At 41.9% G+C, this 12,112-nt stretch overlaps 1 protein-coding gene across 1 annotated transcript in view; it reads left to right on the forward strand.

The window, feature by feature from the left end:
• LOC147705984 (protein-glutamine gamma-glutamyltransferase E-like) overlaps positions 1–12,112 on the forward strand; it is a 247,408-nt gene that overhangs the window by 109,312 nt on the left and 125,984 nt on the right. The gene's annotated exons all lie outside the window — the stretch shown is intronic.

Consider the following 12,112-nt stretch of genomic DNA (forward strand, 5'->3'; position numbering starts at 1 on the left):
ACTCGGGGGCACATGGTAGTCTTTCTAGAATCGATTATGTACTGGCTCTAGCGGCCCACGCGTCGGCAGTTTCTGAGGCCCGATTGCTGGCGAGGGGCATTTCAGACCATTCCCCGGTCTGGGTGTTCTTCGATTTCGACATTGTGGTAACCGAACGGGTGGTCGTGGTCAATCCATGGTACTTCCGCAACCCAAAGACTCGTGGACTCATGGCCAAGGCTATTGAGCTTTATTTTTCTGAGAACGCGGGGTCGGTTGCTTCGGCTGTCACCCTATGGGAGGCCTTTAAGACGGTCTTGAGGGGTGAGGCGTTCTCCCTTATTGCTGACGTTCGGAGACGTAGAGATGCGGATGTGGTGCGTATCGAAGCTGAGATTAAAGATCTGGACTCCCTACTGGAAGTCGGCCCGACACCGGAACTACTCCATGCTCTCTCAGTTAAACAGTCAGAATATCGAGCTACTGTCACTGACGCTGCCAAGGTCATGGGTAGAGAGCAACAGGGTAGGATCTATGATGTCGGGGATAAGGTGGGCAAGCTCATTGCTTGGCTGGACAAGAAGGAAAGAGCTAACCGGGTGGTTCCAGAAGTGTTGGGGGAGGACGGCTTGACTGTCACCGATCGGAGTGCCATAGTCGAGATGTTCGCAGACTACTTTGAGGCCATTTATACCTTGGTCTCTGACCAGTCTGAGACCGATTCCGGGGAGCTTTTGGCGGAGGTGGACCTCCCGTGTCTGTCGGAGGAGGACCGGGATGACTTGGATAGGGAAATTTCCTCAGACGAGATAGCCCTCGCCATTCGCTCCCTTAGGTCCGGCAAGGCACCCGGCCCCAATGGTATACCAGTGGAACTTTATAAAATCAAACCTGATGTCATCTCCCCGCCCCTGCGGAACATGTTTCTGGAGGCGCGGGAGAAGGGCATGCTTCCCCACGACCAGAGATTGGCCACCATTGTGGTCATTCATAAGGAAGGGAAACCCAGAGACCTGTGCCGATCGTATCATCCCATTTCTCGGTTGAATGCTGAGCCTAAGATTCTGGCTAAATTGCTGGCCAACCGTTTGGTTGGCGCGATTGGCGACTTAGTGCACCCGGACCAGTCGGGCTTTATTCCACACCGCAACACTGCCCTTAACCTTCGGAGACTCCATGGAGCCCTTGCTAGGGCCCACACGCTCAGGGAACCAGCCATCCTGGCGTCACTGGATGCCACGATGGCGTTTGACTCCCTTGAATGGAACTACCTGTGGGCAGTGTTAGCGAAGTTCGGATTTGGTTCGGAATTTGTACGGTGGGTCAAGCTTCTGTACTCCAGCCCGCTGGCCAACGTAACGGTCAATGGCCGTGTTTCCGCGTCCTTTGCTCTCCACAGGGGCACCAGGCAGGGTTGCCCCCTGTCCCCCCCGTTGTTTGCATTGGCACTTGAACTGTTGGCCGCGTGGCTACGGCACCACCCAGATATAAATGGAATACGTTGGTCCCCTGGATTCGAGGACCGAGTGTCGCTATATGCTGATGACTTCTTGCTGTATCTCACCTCTCCTTGTAAGTCGCTTATTGTGGTGTGTGATGTGCTTTGTCTCTTTGGCCGGCATTCTGGCCTGGTTATTAATTGGTCGAAGTCGCACCTGTACGTGCTGAGAGGAGGGACGCCTCGACTTCCAAGGGACTGTGGCATACAGGTCGCGAGACAGGGTTTTACATACTTGGGGATCTACATTTCAACGGACCCCAAGATGCGATACATGAATAACTTGCTTCCCCCCCTCGTCCGTCTCCGACGTGACGTAGAGGGCTGGCGTAGACTCCCGCTCTCCCTCCCTGGGCGAGCGGCATTATTTAAAATGATGTCCCTGCCCAGGTTCCTGTATGCTCTACAAAATACCCAAGATCCGGTTCCAGCCAGTTACTTTAGGGAGATTGAGGGCTTGCAATGTGCCCTGCTCTGGGATGGCATGCCACGCATAGCTATTACGAAGCTTACGCTCCCGTGGTAAGACGGGGGTATAGCATTGCCTGACATCCGGCGATATTATTGGGCCTCCCAGTTGGCGGCCCTTAATCACGGCCTCTACGGTCCAGCAGAAAGCCCAGGTTATGCCATGGATCGGTGGCTCCTGGACGACGGGAAGTATCACAGGGCGTTGTACTCGAGATCTCTGGATGGTCGAATGTCGAGGCCAACGAAGACAGCGGTGCACATATGGAGGGCGATCACAAAGTCACAGGGGTGAAAGGATAGGCTCACGATGGCAACCCCTCTCTACGACTCTGAAATACTGGGTAAACTGTGGCACACTAAGGGATTCGACAAGTGGGACATAATAGGCATATCCAAGGTGGAAGACATGATAGGGAGAGGGGAGATAAAATCTTTTGCTCTATTACAGACGGAGTTCCGGCTGGGCGAGACGGAATATTTCCGGTACGCCCAGCTGCGTCATGCGCTTCTGGCAGTTATGCCGGAAAGCGAGAGAATCCCTGAATATTCCCCCTTGGAAGATAGGGTGCTAGACGGCCATATGCCTGATAGCGCTATTTCCCTAATTTATAAAAAACTGATTAATGTCCGTACTGACCTCTTCCTGGGGGTGAGAGACCAGTGGGTGCGAGATGGGATAGAGCTAGACGACGAAGACTGGCAATGTGCGGTGTCCTCCCCAAGGAAGTTGCTATCCCTGCCAGGCTGCAGCTTGTACAATTAAAAAATTTTCACAGAGTTTATGTTACGGGTCCCAGATTAATACACATGGGTCATTCAGTGGATGGCCTCTGTAGGCGTGGCTGTGGCGCCCTAGCCACCTTTATACACATTATCTGGGAGTGTAGTGCAATAGCCTCCTACTGGAGGCGGATACATATGACTATGAGTGAGGTGACCGGGTGGATGTTCAGGCTGAGGCTCGGCGCTGCCTCCTGAATGTCTGGGGCCCAACTGATTATAACAATGCACAAACCCAATGGGTTACCCTGGGAAATATGGTCGCGAAACGGGACATTGCACAGATGTGGGGTGCTGCAACAGCCCCAAAGGTGGTACAGTGGAAGGCCAACATGGATTGGTGTATGTTCCGGGAGAAGACGGTGTACGTTGCCAGGGGTAAACCTAAAAAATGGCAGAAGATATGGGGGGCCTGGAATGAGTATAGGGGTGACATTTGCATACCACCTGACATCGCCCCACTGGAGGAACGTTTAACCCCATAATCTATAACTCCAACACGCGTTCTGATTGCATAGCCATCCTGTGTTCCCCCTCCACTTATGGTCCTACACATGAGTACTGTTTTTGACTGTCATTGTGGTTATTGGGCCTAGCCGACTCCAAGACCAGGCTCTGTTGCACTACTGTTTCAATTGCCTTACTTCTTAGCACTAGTTCTGGTGCTTTCTTTTCTTGTACTTGTTACTCGTTAAAAAACAGAAAATTACAACCTTGATACGTTCTGGTACTTTGCTTCTTGTACACTGGCCTTCTGGTTAATGATATGTTGCCCAGCCTCCGGGACGTATGGCTAAATAGCTGTATGCACTGATTTGAAAATAAAGGTTTTAAAAATATAAAAAAAAAAAAAAAGATTGCATACTTGTAATTATGCAAGAATTAGATGGGGAACCCAAGGGGCGGTGACAGAGAGGATCGTGGTGAACAGAGGGGTCTGCCAAAGATGCGTGCTGGCCCCCACCCTATTTTCACTATTTATTAATGGGGTTGTGGACTACCTCAATGCGGAACCAACAGACGCTCCAGTGTTGGCAGGGGAGAAGACACCTAACCTCTTGTTTGCCGACGATACTCTCTTAATTTCCAAGTCACCGAGTGGTCTACAGAAACTGTTGAATAGATTTGACTCATTTTGTAAGGAACAGGGGTTAACTATTAACACCAGTAAAACCAAGTTGATGACCGTCAACCCCTCCAAATGCTTTAGGAATAACATCACCCTAAACGACGTCCCACTGGACGTGGTTGAGTCCTTTGATTATCTGGGGATTAGAATCTCGAAAAGCATGTAGTGGACCTCCCATCTAGACAAGATGCTTTTAAACCATAAACGGGTGCCCAGGGCAATTGTTAGAGAGCAGCATCTCTCTGTGAGCAGGCCAGTCGCCCCGGCGCTTGCTATCTACGATGGGAAAGCATTACCCTCGGCCCTCTACGGGGCAAAACTTTGGGGTATGGAGAATATTGGAGATTTATCCAGGTCTGAAAATACATTTTTAAGAGACCTTACCTCGCTCCCTACCTCCACCCCCTGAAGCCTTTGTTCTACGATACAGGAAGGAGGCATTTTCAGGATATTGCTAGGCTTCGCCCCTTGCTCTTCTGGGCCCGCCTTAAGAGGTCTACTGAGCTGTCCAATTATGCTGCGGCTTTTGATGAGTTGTTGTCAGTTGACACAGGGCGCAGGATAAAATGGTTGGCTGACCTTAGGCATCTTACTGGCCTCATTGGATTAAGTGAGGCTTGGGCTAGCCAGATTCCACCATCTAAGCAGGACTTAAAGCGTGCCTATTGGGACTGGGTGTCGAAACGTGACCTATCCACCCAACAGACAGGGAAACTCACCGAGGGGTTCTTCGAACACAAAAACATCTGTAGACTGGAACCCTATCTCGACTTCATCCAGCTCCCTAGGGACAGGACCCTATATATGAAGATGAGATTTGGAACCCTGCAAGTTAACACTGTAACATCATCATGGAAAGGGTCAAACTCAGTTCCTGCACCTTGCCCAAGCTGTGCACATCCTGACGAGTCTATTGCTCACTTCTTTCTGGCATGCCCGGCCTGTAAAAATGCTAGAGAAAAGTGGCTTAAGCCAGTATGTAAAGCACTGGGCTTCAGGAGCCATGTTGATGCCTTACGCATCCTGAAAACTGACACCTCCTCTCTGACACTGGTTTGTGGAGTAGCCAAATATCTGGGGTGCGCTTGGTTAATACGAATAAAAGCCTTAGATAAGAACGTGGTGGGCCCTTAAATTTGAAAGATATGGGGCAATTGACCTGTTGTAATATATTAATGTTGGGAAAATATTCGGCTCCTATTTCCTTCCTTTTATGTCTTTGTGATAATGGATTTATGAATTTAATCAGCATTTTAAATTATATATAGTGTGGCTTTTTTAATGGTTTTAATCGATATGGTCACTATGGCAACTGTGTTTTTTTTCTAAAAGTGGCCATTTTATCATGTGCTTTTATGCATGTAATGCTTTTATGATAAATCTTTTATCGAATAAAGCTTATCATTATTAAAGTTAACATTATTAAATGCCTTTTCCACATCTAAAACTATTAAAAAGGGATGTCTCCCTTTTGATTTTCTACAGTAAAGTAAATCTCACATTTGCCTTGTTATTACAGCTTAATTTGCCCTTAATGAAACCCTTTAGATCTGTGTCAATCAATGGAGTTATAATTTAACAAATTTGTTGCCTCATATTTTAGGTGGTATTTTGACATCAAGAATTGTTAGTAAGTTTGGTCTGCGGTTGGCTCAGTCTTTATAGTTTTGGTTTCACTTTCGAAAGGGATTGTTACATTGACTCAAGACATTATTATGCAGTTATTTTATAGAGATAGAAGGATGGGTGCTGTTTCAATCTTAAAGTAATTGAAAATCTGTATGTCAAGTTACAGGGACATTGGCTTTTTTTAACATAGTACCTTATCTCACTTACATCTAAAAAATATATAGGAAGGCATTATATATCCACAATGCCAAGGTCTTTCTTACGGTGAAGGCGCACTCCTTAGAAGTCCATGTTTTATTCTGTTATTTTTTAATATGTTGTGTTGCCATGCTTTCCTTTGCATTTTGTAAAGTTACATTATGTTTCATTACTTTATGCTATGTTGTTTTGCAAATTATATAATGTAAGGTTGTAAGGTAGGTCATCTTAGGTGTGATACATTAATTGAGCAAATCTCATATGTGCTGCATATGGTGGCTGGGTATCTTTTGATGCGCTATGAATAGAAAAACAGAATATTCATCACAGTGACTCCTTACCTCACACTGAAACAACCTTCCATCAATCTGATAGGGTTTCAATAATGGCCAAGAAGGTGATCAGAGCACCCATATGCTACTCAAAAATAAATCTTAGTGTGTCTACAAGAAACAAGAGAAGGAGTGTGGTATACCACTTAGTAAGGCTTTTGAAAGCTTGAATACATTTGATTTTTTATATATATTTTTATTGGAAGAATTTGCACAAAACCAACAATTTATCACATTTACACAATAGCAGCAATCTTTTTCAAACACCACGTTTTCAGAAATTTCACAAGTCATTTTGATCTATCATAATTTTCTCCTAAGGCAACAATTCTGTGCAAAATCAGCATTTTTCACATTTTACATAGTAACTTGATTTCCAGCATGGTACTATACTTTTATATAGGTCTATTGTCCACTTGTACACAGGCTTCACAAACCAATTAGTATCCCATATCAATGTATTCTGTATTCTACTTGTGGTTCATACTACATACACAAATGTAACTTTAACTTTGACTTTTGAACATAATATTCTAGCCTCGAACAGGCTTTTTATACATGGTTTACCAGTACAAAGCCTTTCCATATTCTCCAAAATGTACTATAAGAGCGTGACCTTAGTGCTTAGCATCTCTCTAATCCCTTAATTCTTCACAATGTGGTTCGCCATTGTTCAAACGTAGGTGTTAATTTGTTTTCCAATTTTGCAAAATTATAGACCTAGCAATTAAAGTGCTCAGAAAAAGTTTTCTCTTATGTTTTGTATTAAGATTAGCAGCCGACAGATACCCCAATAGCATCAAATGCGTGCCAATAGGGAAATCAATATATATTGTGTCCTGATAATAATTCTGTATTGAAGCCCAGTACTCTACCACCTTTGGGCAATTCCAGATGACATGAGTCCAATTGCCCTTGGCTTCCGTCGAACACCTAAAACATTTTATTAGTATTTGGGGATTGATTTTGTTCAGAAATGCAGGCATCCTATACAGCAGTCATTTGGTATAGAATTGAAAAAGCAAAGGTTTGCCACCCTCCGTATGGAAAAATTATATAGATTTATCTTATTCCAAGACTCTGCCTTAATAAGCAATTCCTCCCCAACTGCCATTTTTGTTTATCTCTACTGAAGACATCGTCCTCCTTATATTTTTAGTGTCTAGCTTTCCAATTCTTTACAGGTCTGCACATGCTTGTTTCTATCAGATCTGCCACTAGATCAAATCTGTTCCATATTCTTATAGGATCTATCCCTTTTAAGAAATGTGCGGTTTGAATAAAGGTCAATTGAATGGGTACTTTCACATACCTAATACTAGGTTCTAAAAGCCTATTCTGTCCATGTATCATAGTTCAGAAAATCGCTAATGACTTCATACCCATTGATTACACATCTAAAAACAGTTTTTTTAATCAAAAAGGGGTTGAAATCCTATGCAAATGTCTACTAATCTGGTCACCCCATTGATAACTGATATGGCATAACATCTAAACAACTGTTCCACTGCAAAACCTTATATCAGACTTTTTTGGGTGACTTAGTCAAGAGTACAAAATGGTGCATTTTATAGTCTTCATAATTTGATCTAAAAATAAATTATCGATTGGCCTTTCTGCACCTTGAGTGATGAGAAACTGATAACAAATTGTGCAAAACCTGCAAAATAATATTCTCTCAAATTTGGTATGGCCAAGCTCATATTCTTTGTTAAACTATAAAAATATTATTTATGCCACTCTAGGAACTTTCGTGTCCTAAATTAAAGTGGGAAAAAAACCCTTCAATTTCTGTAAACAAATGTCACCTGCAGGACACATGGTAGAGCTGTAACTAAAAAATTAAATAGCGGTAGGACTGACACACGGGTAAAAGTGATTCTTTCTGTCCACTGTAGATATAAGTATATGCTTCAATTTAAAAAAATATGTAATTTTCCTAATTAGCGTACATAGTTCAGCACAAAAAAGATCTTCTATATCTTACTTTGTGTATATACCCAGGTACCGCTTAGGTTTTTGATTCACAAGGGTCTGGAGTTCTAAAGATAAAGTTTCTGCAGAGCAATCACATAAAAAACTTTCCAATTTTAATCTGAAATATCTAAATATTATTAAAAACCCTAGTCTGAATTTCCAAACCAGGTTTTAAGAAAAGTAATACATCGTCTGCGCAAAGTTTAATTTTCAACATCCCACTGACAGTCGGCTCTAGCTTCCTGTCATTCAACAAAATGTCAAATAATATTGGGTAGAGAGGGCATCCCTGTCTTGTTCCTCAATTGGCCTTCTAGGTACCTATGTCTACAGAAATCACCATTAATCGTGCTTGTGCGCACTAATAGATCTTTGATATGACCTGGATACATTTTATAGGTAAACCAAATACCCTACTATGTAGAAAAGACTCTCCCTGTTGACCAGATCAAAGGCCTGTTCATCCTTTAACAATAGAACATGGGTTGAGAGTGGGATAATTTTTTTCTTGAAAAAATGCAATGCTTCTATTAAATAAATTATCTTAGTAAATAATTGACTGCCAGGAGCAAAACCACAATGATCTCAAGTAATTAGTGTTCACACTACCTTTTTCATTCGATTAGCGAATATTTTTAATATTTTTAATATCTTTTTATAGTCAGTATTTAGGAGGCTGAGCTGTCTACATGAGTTGATATTCTTGGGATCTTAAAACCTTTTAAGAAAGCTCACTACTATGGCTGTATTGAATGATGATGGGATATTACTCCCTTTCAGAGTATGGTTAGTGAGCCTCGAAATATGTTGCTTCAAAATGCATCTGAACTTAAATTCTACTGGAATGCCATCTTCTCCACACGCTTTCCCATTTTCTAGTAAATTAATTGCATCATCTACTTCAATAAAGTTACATGGGCTAATTTGAGCTTGATTTGTGGTCGTTTCAGTTTAACGATGGTAGCATTATTGAGCTTTATAAATGCTGTAGAAACATATCCTGTATCATCTTTGGGTCAGTGGTCTCAGTCTTTGTCTCTTCATTGAAGAGTGAAGTAATAGTATTCTGTTCCCTTCTTTCCCTTAACCGCCAGGCGAAAAAACCTTCCGGCGTTGTCACTCTCTTCTGAAAAATTTTGCAAATAGGCACTGTTTGGAGTATAGGCCTGCTCATATTAGTAATCTTGCATCTGTTGTTTGGATCTTCTAAGTGCCTGTTTGTTGATAGGCGCTTTATAGCACAACATTTTTTCAGTGTCCTCTTTCAATTTTTGCTCTAAACTCTTTTTCTACTATGTTTCTCGATGTTATATAAGCATGCATTACTGCTTTGGATGCATCCCAGACCATTTCTGCACTGGCAACGTTATTGTTAAGCTTGAATACATTTAAACAAAGTAGAATCCCACAATGGGAATCTGTTAAGAGTGGTGAGCTTTAAAAGTGGCAGGTTTAATGGATACATACCATTTCCTTACTTGCTGTTTGCTTTTTAAAACTGTAATTGCAGTGTTTCATCATTAAACATTTTCTCGCCATTCTCTCGCTATGCAATTTTTTACCATTTCATTGTTATTTACCTTGTGACTTTTACCACACCTATTTGTAAAAATAACATCTCCTCTAAAACCGTTAACCTCCTTACCTTTGACCTGCTACACATAACCCCTCACCTTTACATTCTTAACAACTTACTCTTAACCCTCGACTTGCCCTTAGTCTCTTATTATTATATACTTAATAAATTATCTTACTCTTAACCTCTTATCCCCTTACTCCATACCCATACCCCCTGATCCTTAACCCCCTATCCCTTAACCCCATAACCTCACACATAACCCCTCAAATTTAGACCCTTAATCTTTTGTCCCCTTCCCCTTCACGCCTGACCCTTACCAATAATTCCTGATCCTTAACCTTACCCTCAATCCGTCCGCTGTAGAACTGTCAAACTCGTAAATGTCCCCTTAATCTCTAGTCCTCTGACCATTGGCTCTTACCTAAAACCCCCTACCATCTTACCAGGAAAGATTTATCTATTAACCCCTTAACCCCTTAACCTTAACTTACACTCTTATACTATAACCATTCTTCTTATCCTAACATGGACCCTCACATTCCTCCACTAAACCCCCTTTACCTCATACTCCTAACCCATTAAACACATACCCTAAGCCAACCTTAATTCCAATAATCTAACCCCTCAAACTCACCCCTTTACCTTTTTCACATATACCCTTACCCTTATATTTACACTATTAAACCCTTATATTTACCACCTAGCCATGATCCTTTATCCCCTTTCCCCATGCCCCTCACCCTTGCTTCCTTTACCTTTAGCAATTACCCTTAACTGTATACCATTCTAAATCTATTATCAATATAGCATTGCTTATGTATTTTTCATAATATGACTTACTGTGACATGACAAACAGTGAGATGGCCTATTATGAAACTAGAGTCCTACGTGGAAAATAGATGCAATTAAATGTTATGTTGTGGTTATGCAGACTGATTCTTTCAGGGATTTGGGGGTTGCTCTTCACCCTCAAAAAAACATAAAAAGTATTTTGATATACACCTCCAGCAGTCTATAGTTAAATAGTCCAGGATGTGTGTGTTCTCCTAGGAGAGCATTACAATCAGCAGGGAAGTCGCCTCACAATCAGCATGGAAATTATGGCAAAATCTTGGATTTCTCAGCACAACGTCCTGAAAAAGCGGTCAAAGAACAGTATGTATTGTAAGCTGATTAGTCAATGTCACATAGCCTTTGATTTTTTAAGTCTAGAAAGACAGAACTGCTGTTGTCAAGATATATTGTTACAAATTATTTAAAATATAAACAGAGGGGATTTGGATCCACCCAAAGAAGTGTTACCTTGTTACCTCATGCTATTGTTTGTTTAGTATATCATTCCTCCCTCCTGGAGGTGCTTCCAAAGGAATGTATGAGGGACTATTTTACATTTGAAAAGTACACTCAATCATCATGTAGTTTGTCACATTCAATTCTTTTTCTACTGTATTCACTCTATAAAGCTCCCAATACGTTTTGTTACTTTTTCCCGAGCACTGGCAAACCCAATAGTGGTAGTTTTAATATGATAGGCAGCATTTGAACATGGATTATATGTCAAAAAATGTTTGTGAATTTATTTGTTTACTTTCATTAACAAATTAAAGCTCACCTATAGGCTTTAATGAGCATATTAAAATATCTTTGATTCTACATCCGCCTCATTATCTGCCTTGCCTCTTTAATTTAATGTGATATCTCAGAAGTATGTTACAATGAGTTTCTACTTGGAAGAGGCATGCTGGAACAATAAAGGTAAATCAAATGTTATAATCATAGACAAAAACAAGTGAGCCAGAGAGGTTACACTGGCAGTGGATGTTCCAGACCCGGTACACCGGCACAGAACAGTAAATGTAGAAATGCTTGTACACCAGGGAATATCGCTACTATATCATCCCAGCTTAATTGCCTGACCACTGCATTGCCCCAGTACATCACAAGGCATTACATCATTTTATGTAAGTTAATTAAGGTTAAAGGATGTTTAATAATTAAAATATAGAGCAATGGAAAAGTATTAAAAACCTATAGATCCCTAAAGTGTCCCACATTCATGTGTTAGTAGCTCATATTTCCTGATTTATTCTTTGCATTCTGGGAATTAGAGTCCTGATTTTAAAATCCACAATATGCCTCTTGTGTTCCAGGGTCGAGCAAAATGTCTCCAAAATGAAATTATGACAAGGATGGGATGATATTATGTGATGACTATAATTCCAACGCCCACAATATGTCATTCTTGGGCACCATGTTCCTAAACCAACTCAGCCTCCTTAGCAAACATGTACAGCAGACACCCCACACATGCTCAGGCCCACGGCAGTCCCTCAGCAGACACACACTGTCACACTCATACTACTTTCACTCACACCACATTCCTCTTGCAAACAGTTACTCTCACATTCATCTCACCCCACACTCAGTCACATCCTCTCCTCATGCTGGTTCATATACTTCTCATTCCAACACATTCTCCTCACACTTATATTCCAATCATAATAGCTCACACTCCTCTCACACATACTCATCACTCACA

The sequence above is a fragment of the Lissotriton vulgaris genome, chromosome 7 (genome assembly GCF_964263255.1).
Source record: "Lissotriton vulgaris chromosome 7, aLisVul1.2, whole genome shotgun sequence".
Lineage (NCBI taxonomy): Eukaryota > Metazoa > Chordata > Amphibia > Caudata > Salamandridae > Lissotriton > Lissotriton vulgaris.